General features: G+C 39.4%; 1 long non-coding RNA gene and 1 pseudogene across 2 annotated transcripts in view; one reads left to right on the top strand and one right to left on the bottom strand.

Moving 5' to 3' along the window:
- Nucleotides 1-213: 213 nt before the first annotated feature.
- LOC307193910 (poly(A) polymerase type 3-like) lies at nt 214-873 on the bottom strand (annotated as a pseudogene). The gene has a single exon. The product of its transcript is annotated as a poly(A) polymerase type 3-like (transcript).
- Nucleotides 874-1288: 415 nt separating this feature from the next.
- Nucleotides 1289-9732, top strand: part of LOC307194645 — a 142844-nt gene continuing 134400 nt past the window's right edge. The window contains exon 1 of the long non-coding RNA XR_013830599.1: nt 1289-1334. This is a non-coding gene — a long non-coding RNA (uncharacterized lncRNA). The remainder of the gene's footprint in view (nt 1335-9732) is intronic.

The raw sequence follows: 9732 nt of genomic DNA, 5'->3' as shown, positions 1-9732 counted from the left end.
TGTTGCGGAGCACAGGCTCTCGGTACACGGGCTTCAGTAGTTGTGGCGCACAGGCTCTAGAGTGCAGGCTCAGTAGTTGTGGCGCACAGACTTAGTTGCTCCACTGCATGTGGGATCCTCCTAGACCAGGGCTCGAACCCGTGTCCCCTGCAATGGCAGGCAGACTCCCAACCACTGCGCCACCAGGGAAGCCCTGCAGATGATTTTTATTTGTTATTGCACAGTGTGAATTTCTAGGGGAAAAAATAATACACTAGCCCTTGGGTCCCATACAGGCAAATTAAGATTGCATTCTTCAGGTTGTTTCAATAGGACTGGCTTTTGCCATTCCCATTTAGAAAATACCAAGAAAAATTTATGTACAGGAGTTGATGCTATTGCATTTGGATAAAGCTGGCAAGTTCTTGCTACTGGCATAGCCCAGGAAACACCACAGAGGAAACCTAATATATTGGAATAGATGTGGCATTCAGCCCACAGTTTGATAGATCTCAGGGTTAACCTGAAGTTGTCAATGTTTAGTACTACATGTAAAATTTCATCAGTTACCCTGAAACGTTAAGACTTCTTATGTATCTTGCATCTAAAGTTTTAAGCAGACTGTCATCTCTTAAGTCCAAGTCTTCTGGAAAAGTCTGCAGTGCTCATCTGGCAAACAAAATATCAATCTCTATCCCATGAAAACACAGCTTGATAACTTATTACAAATGCCTGTTCGACAGCTCCTACATCTTTTACTTCTCACTGTAATCTCAACTTATCATAGAATGAGGTGAAAAAGTCGCTTCGATCATCATGTCTTGGGGCAACACACAACGCATCCGTATCGGTACCTTTCGTAGGTACTCCTCATCTATAAGATCCAAACGTAAAAACTCTTACCAGGTTATTTAATTTTCCCCAAATGAAAATCCTGCACTGCGGTTCTCTTCCTCTCCCAAAACCCCCAAAGGACTTGAGTGGCAATTAGTTTCTGTGTAAGTAGGCGGTCAGATGCCTTGGGGGATGCTAAACTGATGGGACAGATGACGCCATGGTGCTTCTGCCGCGGCTGCGCTCGCCATGATCACCGCGTAGTACGGCGGCCACTTCCGCCCTGGGCGTGGCCACTGAGGCGGAAGGGAGAGAGGGCGGGCCTCAGCCCCGAGTCCGCGCGTCAGACCCGGGTCCGCGCCTCAGCCCCGGGTCTGTGCCCACCCCCGCCCCCGCTCCCACCTCAGCCCCTGCCGCCTTCACTGCTTCTCCTCCTTCCCCTTGGTCCTCACGTGGCGCCGGAGCGCTACCACAGCAACGTTCTAGAACCCTGGCTGGATTCTTGCTGAACTTCAAAATCAGTAAGTCCTCCACGTTACCGATAGAGCCAAGTGCGGTTAAGAGATTTCTTGCCAGAAAAACAGTGATAAATACCATTTCTGCAGAGCTTATCGTATACCAGACCCTGAATATACATTATTTATGACTCCAAAGAACCTTCTGGGATAGGTATTACGTTCTCTTTTGCAGAGACACGCTTTGAGAAGCTAGGTTACTCTTGGTGACTGACTGCTAAGTGGTGACGTAGATATTCTGTCCTAGGGTGCTCAGCCCATTCACTTTAGATTATCAGGGTCACAGAGTAGCGAGGGTAGGAGAAAGACCTGTTCACTTCCTTTTTTTTTTTTAATTGAAATATAATTGATTTGCAGTGTTGTGTATCAGCAAAGTGATTCAGTTATACATATATGTATATATCTTATTTTTTCAGATTCGTTTCCCTCATAGGTCATTACAAACCGTTGGTTATAGTTCCCTGTGTTATATAGTAGGTCATTGTTGGTTATCTATTTTATATATAGTTGTGTTTATGTTAATCCCAAACTCCTAATTTATCCCTCCCCACCTTTCCCCTTTGGTAACCATAAGTTTGTTTTCTATGTCGGTGAGACCTGTTCACTTCTAAAGACACGCCAATCATAGTAAGAGTGAAAAGAATAAAAATGAGACTAAATGGGCAATACAGAATTATTACTCTTTGCAGTTTTTAATGCCATTATATAGCAGGTACAGCAGTATTTCTGTTTTTTTTTTTTTTTTTTTGCGGTACGCGGGCCTCTCCCTGTTGTGACCTTTCCCGTTGCGGAGCACAGGCTCCGGATGCGCAGGCTCAGAAGCCATGGCCCACGGGCCCAGCCGCTCCGCGGCATGTGGGATCTTCCTGGACCGGGGCACGAACCCATGTCCCCTGTATCGGCAGGCGGACTCCCAACCACTGCGCCATCAGGGAAGCCCTGTTTCTGCTTTTAGAAAGGACACTAGCTTTAAAATAATGTACTGCCAATGTCGATATTTTAGCTTGTTTTAACCCTTGGACTTCTTTCTGGTGTGTTACAAGAATTTTAAATTTCTCCAACTTCTAAAACAGAGAATATCTGTTTTTGAACTAAAAGTCATGTTGCTCTTCATTTTTTATAGATTTCAGGGCATATTCACAGATACTTGCTAATTTGGTCCCCACAATCACATTGTGATGGAGAGAAGTGGCTATCAGTATCTTATTTTGCACACGATGAGATACTAGGTGCCATCAGAGATGCACAGTGACTCCCTCAAGGTCTCACAGCTGATCCAAAATAGGGTTGAGAATCAGTCTTAACATCTTCCTCCTCCAAGTGTTCACTGTGATGTCTCACCATCCATATATCTTTTTCCTTAAATTTCTTAATTTTTAAATTTCTTAATTTTTATTAAATTTAATAAAAAGCAATATGGAAACATGAAGACAGTTTGTTTTTCTTCACTAGATTTAAATTTAAATTCTTAAATTTCTTAAATACTGAAGAAAAGTACTTCATGTAGCAATTTATCAGGACTTAAAGGCTGGAAGCCGAGGGTATGTACAAGTTATTTCTGAAATTCTCCTTATGAAAAATGATTCTTAATATAGATTACAGTTGCATCACACGGTTGCCATAGCTAAGAGCTATGAGGTTTTCTTATGTTTAAATTTTTGAATAATTAAATGAACAGCAGTAAGTACAATGTAAATTTCTTAAACTTAATTAAAGGATACCCCTATAGAAAGCACTATTGTGAAATGTATGTGGAATGATTAAAGCGTTTAGTACATATAGGGTAATTTTTCCTAGTGCTTAAAAGGTCACTAGAAAGAAAAAAGTGACAAATATGCTGTTTTAAGCTCTTTTTTTTTGCCACTTTAAAAATGTCACAGTGAGTGAAAGGAAAAAGCTGCCCGATAGCAGATGAATGGGTATTGACAGCTGCACCAGTGTTAAATGCTGCATGGCAGAAAAATCTAGGGAAAAAAATGAAACTGTATTCACGTTTCCATATTGCTTTTTATTAAATCTCAATAAAGAGACTTTGACTTTGATTGATATCTGAATTTGATAATAAAAGCAATTTGTGAGACAAATCCATGTACACACAGAAAAGATAGGTATATAATATGACATTTTAATCATGCACTAAATGTAAAATGATCCTGACACCACATGTGATATTTTATGGTGTCCATATGGTATTGCATATGCAGCTTATAATATACAACTGGTATCTGGATAACATATGATATAGATGTAAAGCACAACCTACAAGCTTAGAATTCTATGGTTACACACACACACGCGCACACACACACACACACACACACACAATATTCATGCTTTCTCTGTGCTGAATATACATTATACATTTAACCCTTGCGCCTGTGTATTCATATTGTGAAGGGCTTGGGTTCCTTTCTAGGGACATGTTAGATTTCTTTTGGCTTGAACAGCTCTTTCCCCAGAAGCCTGGAAAATTCATCATGTTGGATAGCCAGGTGTTCTCCATTTGCAAATATTACGTTGTAGGACTAGAAGAAGGTTTAATTATGAGAAAGGATAAACAATGCAGTAGGCAGAAAGGCCCACCAGGCCCCTTTGTTTGGGGGTGTCCTCTAGGAACTCATGGTCTCATAACGCAAGGGGGAGAATTTCTAAGCCAGAGACTACAGGGTCTCTGCCGGCAGACTCTGATGCTCAGTCGCAAGAGGAGCCCAGAGGCTAGTGTCTTTTGCTCTTGATTGTTCTTTAACATGGATATTCCTACAGAGCAGGCCTGACTGTTACCCGGAATACCCATCATTCCCAGGATGAGCTCATCTACCACACCCAATCTTAACCACCACAGGCAAATCCCTTGTACATCTGTCTCCCCCACTAGACTGGAGCAGAGACCCATCCTTTTCATCCTTGGATCACTGCTACCTAGTACCTTACCTAATAGGTATTCAGTAAATATTGAATGAATGAATGATTGCACCTGTATCTTAACCTAAAGTGGAACACCTTTCTGGAGTTCTTTAGTCCTGGGGATAGCTTGTTGTACTTTTGTTGTCTGGATTCACAAATCGATAAAGGCTGTCTGAAAGTTTCCTGAGTTTTCTCACTTTCAGGACCCTCCTTCTGAAGTAATTCTTTCAGACTCTGCTGTCACAGTTTGCTCTGCTAACAGTGAGCCCACAGTTATATCGAAGATGCTATTTCTCCCTGTCTTTGGGGTTTCTGGTTATGCAGAATAAGAAAAGGAACTTGAGAAAGAATTACCAGGCATCACCTTGGGTTATGTAGTTATGATCCACAAAGAAATTGTGAATAGTGTTAATGGAAAGTACCTGGACTTTGGAGTTTAATTTTTTTAACTTTGCAAACATTTTAGAGAGTATAACCAAACACCAAAAAAATTACATTAACAAAATCCCTACCAGCATATATAAATTTTGGAAGTGAGTGCTGTCAGTTTTTATTTTAAAAAATATATCTTGTGGTGGATGAACAATAATCACACCTGGAAACGGTTTTATAAATAAGAAAATTAAATCACATGAAATTATATTCAAAGGTGCTAATGAGTGTCAGTATCGCCTAAAAAGAGAAAAGATGATTTTTTAGACCCTCAAAATGTGCTTATGTGTTAACTAGATGTATTTATGTTTCACAGCCAACTATGCTATAGTTTATATGCATAGGAATTGCATTAATGCCTTCTGAGCTGTGGTCATTTATATTATTTCCCACAATAACAATGCCTCTAATCTTTATTACTGAAGAATCCCACCCTAGAGTTTATAGGTAGCTTGAGCTATATAAACATGATACAAAACAAGCGTATGAAAACCAAAACTCTGTTAACCTGTTAATGCATACGGGATTAAAACCTATGTTTTACCAAACCGTGGTCGTTCATTTTTTTCTCATTGAATCAACTGAGTTTTCAAATGAAGTCAAACAAATAAATACTCTATTATTTAGTTTCCTGTTGACAAAATTATAAGACATATAATGATTTTGAAAAAAATCACCTAGTCCATGGTTTCTCATCCCAAGTTATCCTGCAGACTGGTGGGACACCACAGTTTCCTCACCTGCTGGACCACTTTACTCCATGTTAGTTTACACCCCTTTAGAGATGATCTCCCCTAGGTGTTCTTAGGGAAAAAGTAATGATCAGATTTCTCAGTTGGCTAAAATAATGTAATTGTTTGGTGTTTTCTGAACCAGTAAAGCTGATGTTGATTTCCAAGGGGAATAACAGTTAGGCTGATGATTTTCTCTTCTTCCAGCAGGAGTCGAAGCTCACAACTTTGCTCCTTACACTTTGTCTTCTCTCAGTTGCTCCTGGGAAGGTCTGTAGAGAAATCAGGTGGTTGTAAATTAAGTATCTGTCCATGCCATGTTCAGTTGATCCTGCCAGTGGAATGACTGAAAACACATTTCTTGCTAAAAAAGGATTAAAATAGGTTCATTCTTTGTTGAGTATGTGATGGGAGAGGAGGCTTCTGTGAATCCATCAAGGCTTCTGTGCTACTGAATTGGGCCAGCAGGAGTTGGTTTTGGCCTCCCAAAGAGGCGTGGGTCGGGAGAAGCACATTAGAAGCGCGGGGTGGTTATCCTCGCAGAATATATCACTTAATCTGAGGGTATTTGGGAAGAGTTGGCTATAATTCTGTAACTTAGAATTTGGCTGAAATACTGGGATCGATACCTCTCTCTCTGATAAAATTATCAGGGGACTGTTAATGATCCCAGGAAGTCTGACCACGAGCCAGACTTATAGAGCATTTATAACTTACTAAAGCTCTGACTACATAAAAGCCATAAGTGAACATTCTTTATTCAGTTGGCTTTGCTTGCCAATCATAATGGCCATTTGGATTGGTGGTACAGTCAATAGATTCTCTCTTTAATAGGCTTGCATATATCAGGTTGACCTTCTTCATGCTGTTGTCTTTAAGCATAAGGACACAGTGGCATCAGAGTGAATTTCACTTGTTTAGGTGGATTTTCTAGGTGGCCTAAATTACTTCTGTGAATAAGTTGAGCACATTTGAAAGTCACATGAACACTTAAGTAATCAGAAAACTGTATGGTTTTTGGAGGCCATAACTTAATCTCAGGGAATAGCTGATGTTGTGAGAATAATTTAGGTGCTAAGAAAATTTAGTACATCAGATAATAACTAACTAAACAGTACCCTAGAGGTTTGAAGAGTTATTGTCATTTCCAAAGCTGTGTAAATTATTCCCAGAGGGTAGCTTAGCATGCATGGAAGAGAATTCAATGAGCCACCATAATCTTTCATAGTACCTGGGTTCACCTTTGAAATCTGTTTTGGACTTGTTTCATTTCTTTCTCTCTCTTTTTTAAAAAAATTATTTATTTCATTTATTTAGTTTTGGCTGTGTTGGGTCTTCGTTGCTGCATGTGGGCTTTCTCTAATTGCGGTGAGCGGGGGCTACTCTTTGTTGCAGTGCGTGGGCTTCTTATTGTGGTGGCTTCTCGTTGCGGAGCATGGGCTCTAGGCATGCGGGATTCAGTAGTTGCAGCACACAGGCTCAGTAGTTGTGGCTCACGGGCTCTAGAGCGCAGGCTCAGTAGTTGTGGCGCATGGGCTTAGTTGCTCTGCGTCATGTGGGGTCTTCCTGGACCAGGGCTTGAACCCGTGTCCCCTGCGTTGGCAGGCGGATTCTCAACCACTGTGCCACCAGGGAAGCCACATTTCAAATTTATAAAACGTGAGCTTCTTTGTAGAATTTTTGGTCACATCACCACCTTTGAAATCCCTTTTCATTCTTGGTATCTTCTCAGAATTTATAAAATAGCTTTCAGAATTCACTATAACAAAGTCCTTGCTCTAAATTTTGTTTCTTTTCTTATTTTCCAAGAAGAAATGGCCACTGGTTTTTAGCCATGTCAACTAACTCTGAAATTTCTTAGTTTAAAAGCAATTATAAGAATATATTTTGAAAGTACATGAGATATATGAATTACATGAGATATACAAGTTTGGTGTTTTTCCAGTCTGTATTTTAATGCAACACATAGTTCATATATATACTTGTATATACGGTACTATTTTTTTATTTAAAAAAATTTTTATTTTATATTGGAGTAAAGTTGATTTACAATGTTGTGTTAGTTTCAGGTGTAAAGCAAAGTGATTCAGTTGTACATGTATCTATTCTTTTTCAAATTCTTTTCCCATTCAGGTTATTACAGAATATTGAGCAGAGTTCCCTGTGCTATACAGTAGGTCCTTGTTGGTTATCTACTTAAATATAGGCTGGGCGTTTGGGGTACTATCTATTTTTATACTGCATACATATGCAATAGATGTAGTACACATCGAAACTCATAATAATGAATTTTGTAATAAAGAGGGGAGGCAGGAAGGGGAATAGAGGGAACTTCAACTGTATTTATAAGGTTTTATTTCTCTCAAAAGTGACTTGAAGCAAGTGTGACAAAATATGAGCGTTTATTAAAACTATGTAGTAGATGCATAAGTGTTTATTATGTTATTCTCTGCATTGCCCTGTATTTTAAAGACATTTTTAATAGAAGAAAAGCTATCTAAAGCCATTTTCCTTGATGTTGCCTTCGTGCTGAATTCCTTCCCATCAATTGCTCTTTATTTAACTTCTTAAATTCTTGTCCTTTTTCCTTCTTGAAAACCAGAAAATTACTGCGGCATTGTTTACAGAATGATGAAAATCTCATTTAGATCTGGATTGCAAAATCCTTGCTAATTCACGAAAGCATTTATTTTTTAAACATTAGTTTAAGTCTGTTCCTCAGACTGTCACATCTTTCTTCAGGGGTTTCTCATAGTCTTAGACGACTCCATCTGCTTTTCTAAAAGGAGAACATCAAACCAGTTTGTTAGATGTGACACAATTAGATCTCAGATGCTCAGTTGCCTGACCATTTGTAAACGTATTTTCTGGAAATTAGGAATAGACCAAAGAACTCTGACTTTCTCTAAGGCTTTTATGTAGCCTTCATTTTGTGTGACTTTGGTTTATATTTCTATACAGCTTCTTCTACTGGGAACATGAATAATTTTGGTTTAAAGTCGTTCTCCCCAAATAGTACTACCACTGGTTATTCATCGATGGTTATTTCTCCCCTTCTACTTTTTTTTCATCTTCTTGTTGAATTGTATGGTTAGCAGACATTTGGTCCATGCCAAAAATTTTTGGATATTTGGTTCTGTCTAAAACCATTTGGCATGGACCAAATGTGCTCATGGACGTTTTGGATTGGACCAGATTTCAAGGAGCTTTTGGTGTGGACCATATGTCTTATGGACCGAATGTATTAAGGACTTTTTGGATAGGACCAAATGTCTTGCAAGGGAATTGTGTACTTTAGAATTCACGGCAACTAATTCATAGTCAAGAGATATGTTTTCCCTAGTTTTAAAAATTGTGTGTGACTGAAGAAACAATGCATGAAAAAAAAATGAGCACACATACATTTAGTTAGGCACAAAATAGTTACATCCTCTTGAAAGGCCAGGAGGTCTGCTACTTCACCAGCGGATTCTCCAAATGACAGAACTTTGGTGTGGTCTTTGATATAAAAGATCAAAGAACTCAGCTTTGATAGTTTAGTCAAGCAGACAGGCTTGATGTGTCCCAGCTCACAAACAGTGATGTATAAACCAGAATGCCAGTTCGTTAATTTACTGTGAGAAAGCTGTGGAGGATGCCAGTGGTTCTTCCATTCTCTCCTTGTAGGGGAAAAAAAGAAAACCTAAGAAATAATGTATAACCAGAAGGTCTGGTAATTATTGTATCAGAACAAGAGGTGTTGTTTGGATGATCTTGATCTGAAATACCCCTCCTATGGCTAAGTTATTTGAAGTGCTCAAACTATTTGGCCAGAGTACTGCCTCCCCTGAACAATCCTGGATAAACTTTAAGGAATTCTTCCTCTTTTGGGCTCGCATTTTTGCAGACTAGCCGAAGTAGAACTGAATATGCCACGGATTTATGTTAATACTTTAGATAATATATGTAAAACACTCAGCCCAGTGTCAGGTACAGAGGAACAAATGTGGCTTGCTGGTTCTAGGGACTTTGTACATCTTAGTGGCAAAATCTTGGGCTCTGCAGCAAGCCTGCCTGGGCTTGAATTTCAGTCCTGCCCCTTACCAGTTGCACGGCCTGCAGTGAGTTACTGATCCCCTTTGTGCTTTGCTTTGTTTAGGGGTAAAATGGAGACAGTAGTGTACCAATTTTATAGGATTGTTGCTAGGATTAAATGGGATTAAGCACAAGGGCTTCTAACATTGCATTTAAAATTGCAAGCATTTAACACTGTTTATTTTGCGTTAAGATGACACGTGTCAGTCATGATCGGTCTTTTGTTTCTCTTGAAACACAACTACTCATTCAGTTTTTCTCTT

The sequence above is a fragment of the Stenella coeruleoalba genome, assembly GCF_951394435.1.
Source record: "Stenella coeruleoalba genome assembly, chromosome: 11".
Taxonomy (NCBI): domain Eukaryota; kingdom Metazoa; phylum Chordata; class Mammalia; order Artiodactyla; family Delphinidae; genus Stenella; species Stenella coeruleoalba.
Note: the sequence above shows the minus strand (reverse complement) of the source record. Positions and strands in the feature narration are given on the sequence as shown.